Source organism: Gopherus evgoodei, chromosome 1 (assembly GCF_007399415.2).
Source record: "Gopherus evgoodei ecotype Sinaloan lineage chromosome 1, rGopEvg1_v1.p, whole genome shotgun sequence".
Taxonomy (NCBI): Eukaryota; Metazoa; Chordata; order Testudines; family Testudinidae; genus Gopherus; species Gopherus evgoodei.
This window is the reverse complement of record NC_044322.1, coordinates 268,978,628-268,999,890: the sequence shown is the minus strand read 5'-3', so window position 1 is coordinate 268,999,890 and position 21,263 is coordinate 268,978,628. Positions and strand designations below refer to the sequence as shown.

General features: G+C 48.0%; 1 pseudogene; it reads left to right on the top strand.

Moving 5' to 3' along the window:
• The window catches only part of LOC115642124, a 35,202-nt pseudogene that overhangs the window by 2,079 nt on the left and 11,860 nt on the right, over positions 1–21,263 (top strand).

The following is a 21,263-nucleotide window of genomic DNA, read 5'->3' as shown; positions in this document are numbered from 1 at the left end:
TCCCCTCACACCAAGCTGGAGGGCAGCTAAGAGGAGGTGCTTGACTGGATCTGTGACGATGATCACACAAGGAGATGAGTTCAATGGAAGTGACCTCATGCCATTCCTGTAACAGGAGTGCTGGATGGGGTAGTCAGCTGCAGAAGGACTGGGGCAGTGTCTCTCATATACACAAATCAGACACCTCCCCTCAGAGGCTGTTCTCTTTCACAAAGCAGAGATACCATATCAGCAATCAGCTTGCATGCACCCCCAGCCTGTTCTCACAATCTTGGGTATTGCCCAAGTCCCCTTTCAGATAGAGTGGTGTGAGTGGATGAAGTATAGCACATACCAAGCCACATAAACAGAAGCAATCTAATCACATCTAAACAGGAGTTTCCTTCTGCTTTCTGTGGCACTTGAGCATGCTACTCATTTCTACAGAATCCAGATGGTATTACAGGGAAGGAGTACAAGTGAAACCCAAACACCAGAGAAGAGAGAACCTGAAATCCAAACACAGCCCAGAAAGTAAGAATCCTGGAATTTGGGGAGGCTTAGTCCCTAGCAGGCTAATGTCTTATGTACCCCAATACTTTGTGATCCAAATGCAGTCTCACCTCTAGCCTTTGATGATTCTGCTGCATAGATAGATCAAATTTCCCTTCTTGAAGTCCTTCTTGCTTCCACACAAAAAAGAGGTTACTTACCTGTAGCTCACGTTCTTGGAGTATACTGCCCATACAGATCCCTGCTACTGAGATGCACACTGAGAGCTGGACCCATCAGGAAAGCATAGACACGTTTCTATAGGCAGGGCAAAAAACTATCCACTTGTCCTAGACAGGAGCGCCAGCAGCCTTTTTGGTGCCCTAGGAGGCAGAAGGTCCCGCCCCCGAAATGGTGCCCCTGACGGCGGCGGTGGAAGGTCCCGCCTCCGAAATACCATCGCCCCCCAAATGTTAGCGCCCTAGGCGACCGCCTAGGTCGCCTGATGGGTTGCGCCAGCCCTGGCCCTAAACTATTATTATCATATCCCTGAGACAGTCTTACAAGAAGATACCGCAGCTAAAGAAGGGATTGTGCATGTCAACTCCATTTTTGCTCGACGTGGATGTATCTGACAGTATTATACAGCCATGTGCCAAATTTAGTGGGCCTGTGTCATGGTATAATCCCCACTCTGAACCTTAGCATCCAAAAGTTGGGGTACCAGCATGAATTCCTCTAAGCTCAATTACCAGCTTAGTACTTGTAGCGCTGCCACCAACCAGGAATTCCAGTGCCTGGTACACTCTGGTCCCCCCAAAACCTTGCCCGGGGACCCCCAAGACCCAGACCCTCTGGATCTTAACACAAGGAAAGTAAACCATTTCCCTCACCGTTGCCTCTCCCAGGCTTCCCCTCCCTGGGTTACCCTGGAAGATTACTGTGATTCAAACTCCTTGAATCTTAAAACAGAGAGGAAAATTCACCTTCCCCGCTTCCTTCTCTCTCCCCCTCCCAGACTCTCCCTGAGAGAGAAAGTAATCCTAACACTGAGAGAAAATTAACCTCTCTCTCACCCTTCCCTCCTTTCTCCCCACCAATTCCTTGGTGGATCCAGACCCAGTCTCCTGGGGTCTCACCAGATGAAGAACAATCAGGTTCTTAAACAAGAAAAGCTTTTAATTAAAGAAAAACAGTATAAATTATCTTTGTAAATTTAAGATGGAATATGTTACAGGGTCTTTCAGCTATAGACACTGGGAATACCCTCCCAGCCTAAGTATTCAAGTACAAATTAAAATCCTTTCAACAAAATACAAATTTGAACTCCTTCCAGCCAAATACACATTTGAACTCCTCCCAGCCAAATACACATTTGCAAATAAAGAAAACAAACATAAGCCTAACTCGCCTTATCTACCTAATACTTACTATTCTGAATTTATAAGAACCTGTATCAGGGAGATTGGAGAGAAACCTGGTTGCACGTCTGATCACTCTCAGAACCCAGAGAGAACAACCACCAAAAACTAACAGCACACACAAAAACTTCCCTCCCTCAAGATTTGAAAGTATCCTGTCCTCTGATTGGTCCTCTGGTCAGGTGACAGCCAGACTCACTGAACTTGTTAACCCTTTACAGTCAAAAGAGATATAAAGTACTTTTGTTCTATTAACTCCTACTATCTGTTTATGACAGCCTGAGTTTAAGTAGTTTGCAATAAAGTAGGGGGATTTGGCAGGTGACTGCCTCCTTATTATCCCCAATCCAATGGGCCGGTGGCAAACTGAGTCAAAATAATAAAGTGCCTATAGAAAAAGGCTGCAGAGTCAGACTCTGATCCTGCTTAGAACTGTTTAATCACAGAATGGCACCACTGAACATACGCTGTCATCAGCTGCTAGTTTGTTAAACAGGAAACTAAAAACAAGAATCCCTCCACGGCTGGAAATTGATGTCGAAATCACTGGGGATTGAGGAAGTATACAGACAAATAAGGCAAAATGAAAAAGATCAGTATAATTTGGGGGCCTGGAAGCTGTAACCGCTTTGTGAAAATGGTGCTGTGCCTATCTGTGATAGAAGACAATGGTCACAGGCAGCAGTGACATTGTCACCCCAGAAGGACACACACTAAAGAGGAGTCGGTGACACTGTCTGCACATTTTAGAAGGGAGGGAAATAAGTAGTAGTGAGTTACTATTGGAGGCATGACCCAAAGCTGATTGAAGTCACTGAGAGCCCAGGGGGCAAGGTGCTGCACGCACGTGCAGTGAAAAGCAGTCACTGCCCCCAAAATCATACAGCCTAGGTTATGGTAAGCTACAGCACGGCAGGGGGAGATAAATACAGAACTCCTGTTGCTAGCGCTACTTCCCTTTTCCTTTGCTCTTCTTTGCAAGTGTCTGACTGGGCATGGGGGCAAGGAGACGGGAAGCAAAGGCCAGCCTCTGTTAGCAGCATGTTACTCTTGATTCCTAGAAAACAGCGTGTCCTGATTCCTCCAAACCGATTAAGAAGAATCAGTGGAAGGTCACAAAGAAATGAGATATTTCCTCCCCCTCCCAGCTTTTAAGAACTGCATCTGCGGCAGGGACCCGGTGGGTGTGAAAAACACCAACAATAGGAAGTTCAGTGTCAGAGTCTCACACTTCAGCTCCACGGTGTTCAGGGCTGTATCTGCTCCTTGAAAGGAGGCATATAGGGGTGTGGAAACTTTCAGAGGGCAACAGGTGCAGGGATACCCCAGCTTCATTATTTCCCATGGGGATCCATTCCAGTTTTGGACAGCCATGGTCAATGCTGATTCCTGTATGTGTAAAGATGCGCCAGCTGCCAGGGAGTGAGAACTGAGGGGGTCAGCAATCCACCTGCTGTGAGGCGGCTGTCCCACCAGCAGCTCTTGGCTCAGGTTAGGAAACTCTGCCTTTACTGGGGGAAGGGTACGTGGCAGAGAGAGTCTGTACTCAGACAGACAAGGGCTCATGAGCTCTGGAGCCATTAGTCACAGTGGAACCTCTTCTTTGTGGTGAATGTTCACTTGTCCAGCAGGCCATATTCTATCAAAAGAAATGGCATTTAGGAAGCTGGGGGTCTTTCTGGGTGGATCTCCTTCTCCATGCTCCCGCAAAGTGGGGAAAAGCCACAGACCAGACGTCCCCAGAGCACAGAGGCTTGGCTCTGTGGCTGTGCCCAAGGTGGGGTGGGTCTGTTATGCTCTTTAGAGAGCAGTAATATGAGGGCACATTATCCAGTGGTGCAATTCCTTTAACTTCAGTTGAGTTACACCAATGGAGAATTTGGCCCATGGGCTTTGCATCACTGAATTTAATGCTAGATCCTGCAAAAAGAGACACTAAATCTCCTTTGGGATTATGCCTGTGGATTGGGTCCCAAAGCAATTCCCGGGGCACTGGCTGCAAACTGCCAGTTGGAATTACTTCCAAGCAATTCTCATCTGTGGTCCCGCTGGAGGAGAGGCAGATGGGGGAGAATCCCAGAACTGAAGGAACATGAAGACTGAATCCCCATCTCCCTCCAAGAAGAGAGAGGTGTATTTGAGTGGTGGAGATGGGGTAAGCTAGGGTAGGATGGTGTGTCTCCAGGTTAGGCTTGGGAACCAATGGGGGAAGTGTGGGTGCATGTCTGTGTGTTTGAGGGAAGCCCGGGGAACAAATGAACATGGAGACTGAATTCTCCTCTCTCCAGAGCCTAGGACTGTTTCTTGATGATGAGGTTAATGGGGACAATGCTTATGTTAGTCAAATAGAGCACATTTGGCTATCAGTTCTCTGGGCATTCAGCAATGCCCCGGTAAGGAGATGAGGACCTTGCTCTGCAATGTATTGGTCCTGCAAAGTAAATGTTATTTTCCATCCTGTGTCCTACAGGAGGTCTGACTAGGTGACCTAATGGTCCCTTGTGGCCTTGATGGATAGGTGAAAGGTCCCATCAGTGCAGGTAGGGGAGGTTTTGTATCTCACAGAAGGTCCCATTCTCTCCCACCTGACCATCAGAGCTTCGCTTCCACATTCAACAGGTGACAAAGAAGGAGTTAACAAGTGTGAGTGCAAGAACCCCAGGCCAGCAACCAACCCAGAGCACAGGGAGAAGGACTGAGCTGGTGGGCTCAGGCTGGCATGAACATGAAGGCCTTCTGCAGGGCTCTACTGGCTCTCTGCTGGGCTTTCAGGTTTGGAGAATCTTGAGGTGAGTTTCAGTTTCTTTTCCTCTTCTTTTTCTTTCCTACCCTTTTTGTCATCTTCCCTCCCCTCCTTCCAGTCCCTTTACTCTTCTCCATTCCCTTTCCTTCTTTTCCCCCTTTCCTCTGCTCGACTGCTCCCTCTGCCATTCCAGATGTGTATGTCGGTGACTAGACTGAGAGGCCAGAGGGTGATTGTTTATGTGAATGGATGGTATGGTAAGTGGATGGAAATGTGGATGGACTTATAGATGGGAGGGTGCATGGCTGAATGGAGAAATGGATGGATGGAAGAGGAGAAGAGTGAGTAGATGGATGGAGAGACAAGTGGGCTATTGGGCAAATGTGTGAACAAGCTGGCTGGTGAGTATGTGGAGAAACTGGAGGTGTAGTGTAGGGATAGACAGAGCCTTGAAGGAGAGTGAAGGGCTAGAACGACACATAGATTCAGGTGAGAGTGTAAGTGAATGAATATCCTTTTGGAGGTGTGGACAAATGGGAGGATGACTCTGTGAGGTGTGTGTGAGAGAGAGACAGAGAGGAGGGGGGAATATATGAGGGGCAGGGAGACAGAGCAAATCACCAGTGTCAATGTCAATGGCTCACCTCTATGGATGTCCATCCCTCTGAAACGTCTTAGTTCCTTCTTTACTGCTGCAGAGAACAAACAGGACCCTCTGTCCAGGGGCACCTCTAGGCACCAGCAAAGCAAGCACGTGCTTGGGGCAGCCCATTTACAGGGGCGGCAGGGATCCAACATAGAAGCAGAGAACCAACAGGGGGCCCTGGGAGGTGTAGTTCCTTGGTTAGCTCCCTGCCTATAGAGCAGCCCTGGAGCAGGGAAGAACTACATTTCCCAGCATTCCCTCGGCCACTACCAACAGGAAAGGAAGGGGGAGAGAGGGAGGTAGCTAAAGCCTCATGCTGCAGCTGCTGTGACTGGAGAGCTGCACTGGGAATGGTAGGGATACCATATTTTAACGTTCAAAAAATAGGACACTCTAGGGGGAGGGAGGGTAGCCACACCCTGCTATCATCCACTCCCTCTGATTGCACCTCACAGAAACTCCAACCCACCCAACCCCCCCTGCTCCCTGTCCCCGATTGCCCCCTCCCAGGACCCCTGCCCCAAACTACCCCCCAGGACCTGATGCCCTATCTAAGCGCCTCTGGTCCTTGTCCCCTGATTGCCCCCTCCCAGGATCCCACTCCCTATCTAAGCCTCCTTTCTCCTTGTCCCCAACTGCCCCCTCCTGAGACCACCCCAACTTCCTCCCTAGGACCCCACCCCTGTCTCCTGACAAACCCTTGGGACTCCCATGCCTATCCAACCGCTGCCTGTCCCCTGACTGCCCCCTGAACCTCTGCCCCATCCAACCCCCCCCTCCCCTGACTGCCCCCTGAACCTCTGCCCCATCCAACCCCCCTGCCCCTGACTGCCCCCTGAACCTCTGCCCCATCCAACCCCCCCCTCCCCTGACTGCCCCCTGAACCTCTGCCCCATCCAACCCCCCCTGCTCCCTGTCCCTTAACTGCCCCCCAGAACCTCCTACCCCTTCTCCAACCCCCTAGCCCCCTTACCGTGCCACTCAGACCAGCGTGTCTGGCTCCAGGCAGCGCCAGACACGCTGCTGCATACATGCTGCCGTGCTCTCCCGTGGAGCCACAACTCCCCCTCCCCCCACCCCCAGCACCTGCCTTCCAGATTTGAACACCTCAAAATTCAGGCATGCTCAAACTCAGTTTGGGCAGCTCTTACTTCATTTCTCCCAAATCAAATATACTAATCCACTGTAACTTGCTGTAGAAAAAGTAGGATAAAATTGAGCAAGAAATGCTTCCCAGTGGTTATTAGGACTGGGATTGCTATTTTCAACAGCCATTGCCTTTTGTTTGTTTGTTTGTTTGTTTGTTTGTTTGTTTGTTTGTTTGTTTGTTTGTTTAAAAGGAAGACAGTGATATTGCTTTGGCAAATTCCCCATAGGAAGAAAGAGTGGAACAAAAGAATAATAAAGGCACCTCAACTTTTCCTCATTTACGTAGGACAGTCTTATAAAATGCATCCAGATATCCTCCAATCGCACAAGCTGAAATGTCTTCCACCTTACTGCAGCTCTGTAACCATATGGGAACCAATCCTGTCTTTGTTTTGTGTACGTCCAAAATTCCTGCTGAATGACCTGCCCTGGGAGCAAGTTACCAGTGACCCAGGGCTGCGGCGGAAGGAGGGTGCCGGGGGGGGGTGCGGGAGAGCCCAGGGGTGGGGTGGCAGGTGGTGGGGGGTGGCAAAGGTGGGGGGAGGGTGAAAATGAGAGCCCAGAGCTGGGGCGGCAGGGGGTGTGGGTGGTGGGGAGAGCCCAGGGCTGGGGCAGCAGGGGAGTGCGGCGAGAAGCCCAGGGCTGGGATGAGGGGCAGCCAAATTTTTTTTGCTTGGGTTGGCAAAAAAATCTAGAGTCAGCCCTGCTTCTGTCATGTCCATTGACTGCTCCTGTTTCTAGGTTTAATCTGTGCATAGTTAGATCTAGTTGTTTATTGCTTTGTTCTAGTTCAGTGAACCTAAGAGAGGGAGGAATTTCTCCAAATTCCACAATGTTCTCTCTGAGTCCCTGCTGCCCCAGCTCTGCATCAAGCCCAGACCCCGTACAGACCCTAAAATGGGTTTCAGAGAAGGTGCCTCATGCACATCTCTCTTTCCAGAGGTGGATGTGCATGTCTGATGTCTGCTGTGCTGGGGCAATCACACTCCCCAGCCCAATGTGCTGTTGGCAGGGCTTTCATCCATCATGCCCTTGGGAAAGACCCCCAAATCTCCGAGCCAACTGACCTCCAAGGCCATTAAGCTATGTGATCCATTCACAGGTCCAAATCCCATGCTCACACAAGGACAACCCTCTTCATTGCCGAGTCCTTCACTTGGGCCTTAGAGGCATTTTGTGGCATGATATCATTGATATCATGATGTCACAGTGTATTACTGCTAGCGACACCTCCTGAAATAATGTAACAATAATAAAAACAATAAAACAGTGACAAAACAAAATAAGTAAGCTTGTTTTGAAATGAAATTTTGAAATCTTTTTGCTCCACATGCAAAACAAACTTTTCAGAATTTCCATTGTCTGAGTAATTTAACAGCCTTTGGTTTCGTTTCAGTTTAGAAGGAAAACCAATTTTGTAATGTTGAACTGTCCCATGCAATGCATCTGAGGAAGTGGGTATTCACCCACGAAAGCTCATGCTCCAAAACGTCTGTTAGTCTATAAGGTGCCACAGGATTCTTTGCTGCTTTTACAGATCCAGACTAACACGGCCACCCTCTGATACTTGACACCATGCAATGGGAATTTCGTGTGTGGCCCAGCTTTAGCCCTGCTCACAGACAGCACAGACAATTCTACTTCAATCAAGCGTGGCGTCTACCTGGAAATTTTACACACCAGAAGGGACAAGATTTCCCTCCTGGGCCACTAATAAGGAACCGATTGCATCTCAAACTGAAATTCCAGCAGTTCTAGATTATCTGCTGCATGTGAGGTCCCCAAACCATCTGCACCTTCTCAGAAAATGAACCAAGCACCTATCTCTGTTCCCTATCAGCACCAGGAAGGGAGAACTATATTTTCCCATTCCATTTGCTAGATTTTTAAGAGGCCTTTTCAATGTTTCTCTCAACCCCCACATTCCTGGTAGGGAACCTACCTTTCCCAGGACTTAAACCTCATTCTAACAAAACTGATTGGCCTTTCCTCGGCGTTACTGATAAATGCCTCCCTCTTAATGGAAGTCTCTTAAAACTGCCTTTCCATTTGCCATGGTTTCTTCTGGGAGGGGCAGTGAAGTACAAGCAATAATCTCCACTCCACCCTATCCAACAATCCATAAAGACAAAATCATTGTGAGGCCCCAGTTGAATTTCATCACAAACAGTCTATCTTCTACATTATATTCTTCCCTAGATCCCATTCCCCTCCCAAGGAAACGTGTATCTACACCTTAGACATTGTGTTAAAAAGCCAAACAGACATTTGTAGCTCTCTGGGAAAGACGTCAAGTAAAACCTCAAAACAGATACATTCTTCATGGGTTAAGAGGTGCACTGGGCTATGTTACGCCTTCGGGAAACTGCATGGATAAGATCTTACCCCACTAGAGCACCTGCAGCACCATAGCTGGCCTTGGGCATCAGGACTGTGGGTCAGGAGAAGGAATAGAGGTGGTTGGTGGACACACTCCTGTATGCAGGGGTCGTCTGACCCATGACACTGTGAGGATGTTCATGCACGCCCCACGGACATAGCTTTAAACGAGGGTTCTGTATGCTCACCACCAGGGCGACTCCCACAATGCAAATCAGAACTGCCAACCCCCAGCATTCAGAAATCAAGGGTCAGACCTAAAAAATCCTGAGAGTGACTTAAATATCATGAGATTTGAATGAGAATACAGCTGGAGGGGGTTGATTTGTCATTTGGTGTTGTTGTATTTAGGGCTCATCCTTCAAGCTTCCCTTCCCAGCTGTGTAGGTCAGACACTTACTTTTTTTACATGAAAAGTGAGAGTCTCGGATAATAACCTCAATGCAGAAGTTGGGGCTTTAAGAAAAACACTCAGTAGCTCGAGACTCATGATAGACTCACACAAGTTGGCCAGACTGTGAATGCACAGGGATGATTCTCCAATTACCATGGCTTCTGGTAAGTAAACCTCTCTTTTCCAGCCTCTGGATTGTGAGCATCGGGGAGTGGGAGGTTTTTGTTCATGACATCCCTGACACAGGAGCTAACTGACATGCAAGGGACTCCTGGGAAAGTTTACCCATTTGTTCCTCATTTCCCCATGTTTGCCCTTTCCACCATAGCACCGGCGTGCACATCCCATTATTCCTCACTGCCCATCTCTATGATCCACCAGCAGCGTTGTGCTTTCCTTCCCCCTGCAGAGAGCCTCCCGATGCAGAGCCTGCACTGCTACAATGACTTCACCTCCCAGATGACCTGCACGTGGCAGGAATGCACAGCGGCACGTCGCTTCCTCAGTGTGACTCTTCACCACGAGGACACTGGAGGCGAGTAAGTGTCTGACCCCAGCTCTGCTGCAGAAGGATTCAAGAAGAGTGGAATGGGAGGAGGGAAAAGGATCCAAGCTGACAACCAGGCTTTGAGGAGCACATGGTCACCTGTGCTGGCCCTGCTGGGGGGGTGGAAGTTGGATACACTTTTAGCTCTGCATTGGGAGGATGGGGAGATACAGGAATGTGCACTGATCAGTTTATTTTCATTACTTTTTCTATCACTCTATCTTGGTTTTTCTGAGGGATCCCAGCCATGAGTGATGGCAGGGCCTGTTAGCTTACTGCATCTGGAGTGGAAAAAGAGGTATCAGAGTACTGCTGGAGTAATGCTCATTCATCAGCAGGGGAGAGAGCGCTGGCTCTGCTCTCACAGACTTTCCACACCTCCCTTCTTTGCAGCAGGGTCAATGGGAACATTCTGTTCTCTGTGGGGTTTTCCACTGCCCTGATCACTGTCTTTTCTGAGTGCCTTCCAGTAGTGCATTTAAACAACATGACTACACAGCTGTAAGATGGGCTTAGCTCTCTGATCCTTTCCCCCAGTGAGAGAAGCAGCTGCAATGCAGTTTGAGTAGTTTTTTGTTTGGAGTAGGAGGAGTGTTAATATACAAATGTTGCTCTGTAGTTGCATTAAAGAAGGCAGGTCAAAGAAATGCACCTTGCACTTGGAGCAGAAGGTGGTGAGGTTTGGGATGGTCCTTAGTTCTCGGGGAAGTTCATTCCACAATCTCAGAGTAGTGTCAGAGAAAGTTGTGTCCTCTGCCCAGGTCAGCTTTACCCTTCCTGTAGGAGTTCCTGTGTGCCAGAGGAGTAGATTTGTTGACTATGGTCTTCACCCTGGAGTTTTAGATGATCTGTTAGATAGCCTGAGGTCAGGCCAAGGGAGTGCCATGAAGATAAGGACCGACACCTTGAACTTTATTTGACATTCTATGGGAAGCTAGTGTAGTGAGCAGAGGAGAGGTCTGATGTGTTTTTACCTAAGCCAGTATTGCTGACATCACCACAGAGACAGCCCACACCTGCTGATAATGGGGCAGCACAACCCCAGAACAGCTCAAGTCATCCTCCCCCCGCAGCAGCTCCTCCTGGAAAACAGTGGCCTCTTCCTGCAGTTCAAAGCTGTTCCTCCTGCCTCTGCCTCTCCCAGACAGGTGCATCTCCCAGCTCCCTGGCTCAGCTGCCCTGCAGGGAGAGGGCCTGTCTGCACCATATGACCCAGCAATGGTGGGGGACACATGACCCCACATGCGCCCCTATGCATTGCCTCTGGCTCACTACCTTCCGTACTAACTGCAAGGCTCATTTCTTTGACCAGCCTTCTCTAATATAAATACAGAGCAACATGTGTATATGTTCTGCCCCTTATGCTAGGGCAAGACAATAACTGTAGCAGACACATGTTAACATTTCTTAAAGATTTACTGGAAGGTGCTCAGATACTACAGCAATGAGTGCAGTATAAGAACTTATACTGCGTAGACTAGAATAAATGTGAGGAAGATTTCAGGAGCCTAATTTTGGATTAGCTATCTGTATCTAAATCAGCTCCTCCTCACCCTTTTTCTCTGCACGTGGGAGAAGCACACAGATCCCATGTGACCCTCTGGAAGCCAAAGAGTTGCCGATCTGCCAGGACTTCTGTGTCTGCTGGAGCTGCCACAGGAACAGCACCCTTTTTGCAATTGGGGTGCACGACAATTACAGTTTCAAATCTGATCAGTTGCTGCAGGCCGAGCTGAACGTCAACCTCTCCCAGAATGGTAAGGGCAAGACACCACCACTCTCTTCCCTCCAGGAATATTTTTGATTCGCTGAAATGAATACTTCTTCCTGTGTGAAGGTCCCCCAACCATAAGCAAGAATCCTGATCCCCAATCAGAGTGGATTCGTTTAAATCAAAACCATTTAAATTTTAATCATGATTGAAATCAGCAGGCCGCAAATCTTGATTTAAATCCTCAATTTTAATTTTGTTTTGTATTTGTCCTTTTTTCTTTATTTTTCTAAAGAGATGTTGATTTTCATTGGTTGATAACCATTAACACATGTTGCTTTGCAACTAAATATAGCCTTTCGAAAGGTGACAGAGATGTAGTAATCTATCAGTGCCGAATATCTTTTAGGGTTAATCCCAGGTTGACCCTAGGGACCTCTGCCTTTGTTTCTTAGCTCCAGCCCTTGTCAAAGTCCAAACAGCAGAGATGAAAAATCTTCATGTCCGCTATCTTGATTTCCCTTTTCCAGCGTTCAAACCGATGGCACAAGGCCTTCTGCAGGTTCTTCTCCATGAGTGGACAGAGCAGTCAACAAATTGTGTCCTACAACAGTCCACTTAATTTTGATAAGTATCAGAGGGGTAGCCGTGTTAGTCTGGATCTGTAAAAGCAGCAAAGAATCCTGTGGCACCTTATAGACTAACAGACGTTTTGGAGCATGGGCTTTCGTGGGTGAATACCCACTTCGTCAGATGCATGTCATGCATCTGACGAAGTGGGTATTCACCCACGAAAGCCCATGCTCCAAAACGTCTGTTAGTCTATAAGGTGCCACAGGATGCTTTAATTTTGCACCTGGATAGGTGGGGGGACCCGCCCTTCTCATCTGTGTGCACTAGTTGAGAATGGGCATTCTTATCATTATTCCTTGTAGCATGGAATACAGATATTACAAGTAAGATTAATGCATGCGGCAACTTACAAGCATTTTATAGTCTAAACATTAAACACATCCTTACAAGCCTAACACCTATCTTGAACACTACTAACATATAAGTGAGCTGATCTAGTTTCCAGCTATGAATTTTTCAGTGCTCAGCTGATGCTTACAGACCTTGCAGGAGCTGGCACCTGGTTTACCAGCATCATAATATCTATACACTTATTAAAAGCATGTATATAGTCTAACATACATTTATTCAGATTCCTACTTACTTTTTGTACTATGTTACAAAAAGGCAAATGATACATTTCTTATTTACTAGGTTATGTTTAAATTCTACTTGTGATTAGTATCAAGCTCAATTATGATAGAAATTCAGATTCAATTAAAAAAGCACAAAACCAGAATTTTAATTTGTATTATGATTACTATAATTAGTTAAATAAAACTACTTTATGTATGTGCACGGGATACACAAGAAAAAATGTTTGTCAAAACATGTTTTGCATTTAAAATTAAGAAGGAAGTAGTAATTGACTTTAATTCATTGTTTCGGATCACCACATTCTTCAAGATTTTAAAACTAGTAGATCTCGTCCTCTCACACCTAGTTTTTATACAGAGATTGGAAGAGCAAAACAAGCTTTCCTACTTTTTCCAACTCCAATTGGTTTCTTAATGTGGAATGAACTAGTTGAATAAACAGAAATGAAGAAAATATTCTCTAAGCACCAACAGAAGAGGTTACTGCTGTCAAAAGCTGCTTTTAGCACCGTATCAAGTTCTGAATCCAGGTGCTTAGCCAGAGACTTCCACCAGTTCACAGTCTCACAGTCTTTAAAACTTGGCAGCAAATATGTGTTGCTTAATATTATTATTTTAATTGATTTAAATTATTATAATAGATTATGGTAAATTTAGGCTTTAAGATAGTTGTCATAATTTCCCAATTTAATTTTAAATAGGCTTTTTTAAAAAACAGGCTGTATTTAATTAAAACTAAAAAAAGTATTTAAATAAAAAATAATTATAAATTAAAAAAATGATTTGTATCCACCCTATCCCTAACCCTTCAACTTACTTCTGCATGTCAGCTATAATTATGCTAGGAACTGAGTTTCATTTTCATTGTGACAAGATTCCAGATAAATAGATTCCTTCCTTACCTGCCTACAATGGAAAAGTCAGACATATTCCGCCTACTTAACCCACATCCATGCTCTAGCTGGTTTTCTCTGCTATTAGGAAAAAACTGATGTCAAACAAACCTTTTCACTCAGAAAAATACACAGTGATATGTCTCCACCTTAAAATGAATGCTGGCTGCTATGGGTCTACCTGACACTCAATTCCCTGTGCTTCTTCTGTTCTGTTGATCGCTATTTTCCATAAGGCACAACATTTTAGCACCTGAGGCAGGGAGCTCAAATGACATCCACATTCCCCCTTGTTTGGGCCAAAACTTTGAAAGGTCCAAATTCTGGGTCCTAGTGGTGCCCCCCCACCCCCACAGTCTGGCACGTCAGTTCGCCTCATTTTAAGGCCAGCCCTGCATAAGGCCTTGGCAACTTCATGTCTTCCACTGCCAAGAGCCAACAGGCCTTAGATGGTTTTTTTTGTTTGTTTGATTTTTTGCAGTCCTGGGAAATCCCACAAAAGCCTGATGTTAGGCAGATCTGGGTCTTTCCTTATGGAAATAAGACTTTTAGAAAGACTCTCTCCCTATCTACTAATGACCCCAGCCCACGTTGTCCCTTACTATTTCCAGTCCAGACCCTCGCACCTCAGAAGGGTTGGATAATTGTCACAGAAGCAGCCTGGGAAGCAGCTGGAGGGAGAAAGGGAAGACTCCGGCTGCCCAATGCACTGGAACTTGACATGCCCTACAAGTGGGAGTGGGAATCCTGGGAGGTAGGCATGAGATGTACTTAGGCATTGGCATATGTTGTTCTTGGTTGCACCTTTTAGAGGGCAGAAGACAAACCTTTGCAATCCTCTGAAACCTGCTTGGCTGCTGAACCCAGGCGATTCTCTGAAACCTGAATTGCCCAGACAGTGGGTCCGTGCATGCTGCAGCTAGCTGTGTGTACATCTTACAAATCCTGTGCCGTCCAGCCCTGGCCTTGGCTGGTTAAGACTAGAGATCTAGCAAATAAAAGAGCAATGAGCCCTGTACAAGGAGCATCTGGCTCCACCTTACCGAGGGATCACAGCGCTGGCTGTGCTTGGCTGAGCTGAATTACCCAAGAAAAGGATCCTCCCCCCACCTCTCTCACAAGTCTCTCTCTCTCTCTCCACCTGCTCTCACCTCTCACTATCTCATCCTCACTGACAGAAATCTTCCTTGGTGTCAGTCACAAGCTCCTCCCACTGCTTGCTGAGGTGTGATGCCCTTATGCAGAGCAGCAACTATGTAGCTCGTGCCCCATACAAGCCAAGCCAGGGCGCTGGTTGGTCTGGGCAGTCCAGTGAATGGAGCACTGCCATGTCCTGGAAGTCTCAGGAAGGTAATTCTGGAGGTCAAGGGACTGGGGGGGAGGGGAGGAGGAAGGGGTGATGTAATGAGATGCTGGCAGCAGAGGGATATTGTGCTTTGCTTCCAGAGGATTTGGGGGCTGAGAATTTGATGAAAATGGTCCAATTTCACTGGTGTTCTCTTATCTGAAGTGAATTTGGTGTCACTGACAGGTAGCAGAGCAGTAGCCACAGAGACTGCAGCACTCTGGTTAGTTGCCCAGCAAAGCGGCCAGTGAGTGCCAGTGTAGATGGTGGGTTTGGGGATATGGGCTCATCAGAGGCCAGTCTGTGTCTCTTGCAATATGTGGACTGTATCCAGTGGATGAGTGGACCAGCATAATGCTCTGGACTGCCCTAGAGAACCCTGAAAGTAAAAATTTTCCCTTCCTCCCTCAACGGTCACAATCAGTCCCTGCTCCACTGTCCTCTCCATCCCTCCCAAACCTCCCCCTCCCAGAGCTACACTAACCACTGGTTCCTCACTAGGAGATGAGGCTCAGCCCAATAACCTTTGCTGCCTCTTCAATGGGGTTGATCAGCTAATGTGCAGCTGGGAAGTGAGGAGAGAGGTCACCAGCTCTGTCTACAGAACCCCACCGGCATCAGAGTAAGTGACCGAGCCATGGCAGCGTATGCTTGTCCTCCTGGATCTGACTATCCCTCCTGATCACTCAGGCCTGGCTGCTCCCACCATCTACACTGGCACTCACTGGCCGCTTTGCTGAGAGGCCAGATACTGAGCACACCTAGAAGGGTCCCATCAAAGCGAGGGGTTTCAGGTGCAGTGGCAGGGGAAATGTGTATAAGGATCATGTACTGCCCCTGCCAGTGCTGCATTATGACTGGTGCCGTGCTCCTGTGCTGGGCAACTAACCAGAGAGACAGAATGCTCTCCAGTCCATGAGGAGGAATTGCCTGGCAGCCACTACCTGTTCCACAGCTGTGAGATCCATGTCACCAATCCCAGCAGGCTGAGCCGGTACCTCATAACTGTCCGGCCCAAGAAGGAGGAGAAACTGATTGAAGCCTACAAAAACAGTGAGAGCCCATTTGGTTACTCAGCCCAGGGTTATCTGGTGGTTTCTCCTCCAGCTTAGGAAACACTTGGGTTGGCAGAGAGGTGGAATGGTTAACAAAAGAGCTAGACAGTGATGTATGGGTGGGGCAGATGGCTGGTAAAGGAAGCTCCCAGCACTGGAGCTCCTGACTGGCACCGACAGAGCACTGCCATGAGGAGGTACAGAATGGGCGTGTGGAGATGAGATGAGTCAGATAAGGGCACTGCTATTAGTAGTCCTTGGTGCTAGTCTGCTCAGGCAACAAGTTTTGCACAAGTGTATCCTTAGTCCTGCCCACAACTCACAGTGGGAAAGGGAATGGGCAGAAAGAGAAGCTGGGCAGGGCCGCCCAAAGGGGGGGCAAGTGGGGCAATTTGCCCCAGGCCCCGGGCTCTGCAGGGGCCCCCACAAGAATGGGGGAGGCTCCCTCCCCTGCCCGACCCTGCCTCTGCCCCTCTCCCAGACCCTCAGCGCATCCAGGAGCGTCCCTGGACAGCTGCAGCGTTGCTCCAGTGGGGCCTGAGCCCCTCCCCGCTCAGAGTTGCATGGTAAGGGGGAAGAGCTGCAAGCTACAGGCCGAGTGGAGGGAGCTCAGGCCTCGCTGGAGCCACTCTGCAGCTGTCCAGCGACGCTCCTGGATGCGCTGAGGCTCCAGGTGAGGGGAGAGCCGTGGGTAAGGGGCCGGGACTGTGGGGGGTTGGATAAGGGGCAGAGAGTCCAGGGAACAGTCAGGGGACAGGGAGAGGGCAGACGGGGGGCAGTCAGGGACAGGGAATGGGGGGTTGGATCGTCGGTGTTCCGGGGTCTGTCAGGACACAGCGAGGGGGCAGATAGGGGTTGGGGCAGTCAGGTGACAGGGAGCAGGGGTGGGGTCCCGGGGTGGTGGTGGTGGGTCTCTGTGGGAGGGTGAGGGGACAAGGAGCAGGATGGATCGGGGATTCTGAGGGGGGCGGGCAGTCGTGGGCAGGAAGTGGGTGGGGGTTGGATAGGGGGCAGAGCCAGGCTGTTTGGGAGGCACAGCCTTCCCTACCCTAAAGCTCATTCAGCAGTTTGAGGCTTGCAGAAGAGCCAAGCTGTTAGCTTTTCCATTAGGGCTAGCATCCCTTTCACTTCTCAAATGCCAAATTATAGTCTATATTTAATTTCAGTGCCATCGGGAGATTCATGTCAGGGGAGGGTAGCTTCATTTAAAATTAGCCACTGGGGGAGGGATCACATGAGAAGAGTAATACCAGGGAAAGCGCGGTTTGAGGTGGAGGCTGACAGCTTGTGAGCCCCAGTAATAACTTCATGACCCCCTGAGGGGTCCCGACCCCCAGTGTGAGAACCCCTGGGTTAATTTAATTTTAGCACCTTGTGTCCATTCACATTCATGTGCTATTTTGAGCATTTCAGTTTTCACAACATAGGCTCATCCCAGATTTTGGAAAAAGTTCAAATGCTCAGTTCGTGAAGTATGTACATAAGCTATACTAAAGACAAACCCACAGTAACCATCTCCAGTTTATTAGGGACCCCATGGAGCCAGTCTCTAGGAAATAGATAAATGCATGGAGGTTAAGTCCGTTAATGGCTATTAGCCAGGATAGGTAAGGAATGGTGTCCCTAGCCTCTGCTTGTCAGAGGGTGGAGATGGATGGCAGGAGAGAGATCACTTGATCATTACCTGTTAGGTTTACTCCCTCTGGGGCACTTGGCATTGGCCATTGTCGGTAGACAGGATACTGGGCTGGATGGGCCTTTGGTTTGACCCAGTATGGCTGTTCTTATGTTCTAACCTAAATGAACCCAAAGCTATGGAGACAGATATGAGTCAAGGAAGCCAGCAGAGTATCAGAAACCTGGAAAAATCTCTGGCTGGATGGGCTCAAGCGTTTGGTCACAAGCTGAGGTGATTCAAAAGTTTTGGATTTTTTTTAAGCAGAATTTTTTTTTATTGTTTCTTCAAATATTTGCTGCTTGCTGTGTTTGATTGTTTAGCCACTCACTTCTGAAACCCCAAACCATATTCAGGTTTTGACAGACTAATTTCAGCTTTTCAATTAAAAAAACCACAACAAATTTTGAAGGAAAGCAGACATTGTCTGTGATTTTTTTTTCTGCTTTTTAAAAACCCCTAGTTTTCAATCCAAAAAATGTTTTGATGGAAAATATTTGTCCAACCCTTTTAATGAGCTTTAGTACCTCTTAGCGCTAGCTGATGCTGAGAACCAGTGATACCTTGTAAAGAAGTTTTCTCAAAACTGGGTTTGTGCCAAGATGCGGAAGATTTATTTTTCCCAGGGCCGCCTGTGGGGGGGGTGGGAGGAGGCAAGTGGGGCAGTTTGCCCAAGGCCCCGCAAAGGACCCCACAATAATATAGTATTGTAATTTTTTTTTATGGAAGGGGCCCCTGAAATTGCTTTGCCCTAGGCCCCCTGAATCCTCTAGGCAGCCCCGAAGCTGGGAGATGGATACATGTTCCTAATGTGTTGTTTGTGTTCTAGTCAAGCTGCTTGTGCCTGTCAACGTGACAATGACAAAGACAAAAGACCAGGAGTATGAGCTGAGGTGGACAAAACAGATCCTAAGCTATGGCTATATAGGCCAGAGATATGAATTCTTGTATTGGAAGACTGGTGACTCCTTGGAGGTAGGTGATGGTACTGCTGGGAGCCCAGGACTCTGCCAGGTAGGTGAGTGGATGGGACAGAGAGTTCCTCACCCCTCCTCCATCTCTTCTCTTCCCAGAATGCCCAGCTTGTAAACATCAGCAATGACAAGCCTCCCTTCATCTTCACCCTATAGATGCTGGAGCCCTCCACACACTATAGGGGGAAAATGCGGGCGAGGGTGAACATGCTCACCTACCAGGGGCTCTGGAGCGAGTGGAGTGAGGCGTGCACCTGGAAAACTGAGAGTGGTACATCCCAGCTGGGCCACGGGCTTGGGGGAGGGGATCAGTTCCCTCCCTAGAGAAATGGGTCCCTTAGCTGGGGTTTATGGGGAACCAGGGTTTCATACAGTTAATTGAGCAAAGAGACTGAACAGGGTCCCCTTGGTACCTGGCTGCATGCTTCAAATCACAGAGAAGGAGTATAATTGGCTTATCTGAATGGGAACCCAGGGCTGCCATTTCCCATGGGAACAAGAAAACACTATGAAAATCAGGGGCTGGATGTGGATGCACTAGGTGAGGAGAGAAGGGGCCTCCACAAGGAGGTTTAGAAGCATGAACTGCCTACACTGTCAGAGTGTTGTACAGAGGTTTTAGTTCCGTGAGTCCGAGGAAAATCAGGGAGCAGGGCCACATGACTGTAACCTTCCCCTACACATTGTATCTCTGCACTGCAGCCTTTGAGGTGACCAGGTTACTACCTTTAAGAGGAAGCAGGCAGACTGGATCCCACAGGATGTGGTCAGGTTGAAAATTGGGCTGGAGGCCAGTAAGAGAAGTTCATGGATCTACGTGGAGGGCTGGAGAAGGGAAGGAATGATCCATGCTAGAAGGTAGAAAGGGATCAATCAGTGGAGCTGGTTGAACTGTTCATTCTGAACCACATTTTCATGTCTGAAAAATAAGAAAAAGATGGACTCTTTGAAACTGATTTTAAGCAAATCTATTGGAGCCTACAGGGGTTTCTCGGGTCATCCAGAGAAGCATTTCTTCATGGATGTGTTGTTCAGCATTTGGAATTCAGGCTGTGTGATTGGTCACTAGGTCTTATGGTGCAGTTCATGGACTCCAGTTGGCTTCCTGAACCTGTACAAACAGGAGAGGTGACTGAATAGGCCTTAAGTTGTGAATGTACAGACTCAAATGTTTGTGTTTCTTGTAAATTCACACTTAACTGCAAGTCTCCTGGCATTTCAAATGACTAGGTGTTTTTCTTTTTTGTTGATACCTGCAATGTTCTCGTAGGGATCTTCACCCTGAAGTTACTGATCTGTTCTCTCAGTCTGAACTTCACTTTAACAAAGTTCTATGCTCTGGGAATTTCTTCAGTTTTTTTTTTTTTTTAAATATTCCTAACATGGGATTAGGAGAGTAGGGGTTTGAGGACCATAGCCCCTTTGGGGCTGACTTAAAGAGATCTGTAGAGACTAACCCCACTTCCACAGCACCTCCTGGGAGACCCTGTGTCTTGGAGTTGTGCAGGAGAGGGAATTTTTTCTTGGGAACATCTGAGGTCTGTGGGCATACGAGGACTCTCACAAATACAAACGCGTCCTCAGATGTTTGCACAAATGTAAACTGGTTATCCAGATGTTCATGGAAAACCCAACAGAAAGGGCTCAGGCACAGACAGATCAAATCACAAGTTGGTTTTAGCAAACGTGTTCACGGATTCATTGCCCTGATTAGGTCACATCTAGCCTGTCACACATGCACAACTATTCCATGGTCTAACAGACCTGTCAGTTAGGACATGTGACTTGATAGGCAACCTACATTTTCCTGACCTCAATATCATCCCTCCAGAGCATCCAGAACATAAAGTTTGATATAGAATGAAGCTATTTTCTGTTGCTGTCTCTTTATCTCTCATTTATCTGTCTCAGTCTGGTCACCACTGATTCTCCCACTGCTGGTTCCAGTCTTCACCATCATGCTGATAGCATTTGGCTGGTGCAGTTATAGAGGCTTACTCAGGTAAGTTTGCACTGGGAGTGGGAGATTCACCAGACACATTGGTAGAGTGAGTGCAGGGAGGGGCAGAGAAACAAGGGTGAGGTGCTGTATGGGCACACCCCTACCCTTGATCTAGGGCTTAGTCGAGCTGGGGATATGCCTGGGCTGCAGCTTGAGTGCTGGGCCATGGAGTTTCAGGCCTCTGGGTTGACAAGGGGGCCCAGGGTACGGCTGTGTGTCTAGTGTAGCCTGCCCCTAGGAGAAGTGACCTTGCAAACTCTGTCTTGTTACAGCAAGAAGAAAAAATGAGAGGAAAAGATTCCAAATCCTGGCAGGAGTCAGCTGCTCCAGAGCTACCTCCAGGTAAGAGAACTGCTGACCCTGGAGAAGTGGAAGTAGAAGCTCTGCATGGGTCAGAGAAAGGGGAAATGCTGCCCTGGGGTTTATTGCTGAGTGTGTAGCTGCCCAGGTGGAACCTGAACATGCTGATCAAACCACTGCCCCCGACTGGGGGATGACGGGAGCACTGTGGACAAAGTAGAAACAGCAGATTAGGCCATTGGTCTCTCACATCCATTATCCTGCTTCAGAGGTAAACAAACTCCTGCCCACAGTGCACCTGGCCAAGACTGCAACACTGCATAGGGAAATTACTTCCTGGCCCTATGTGC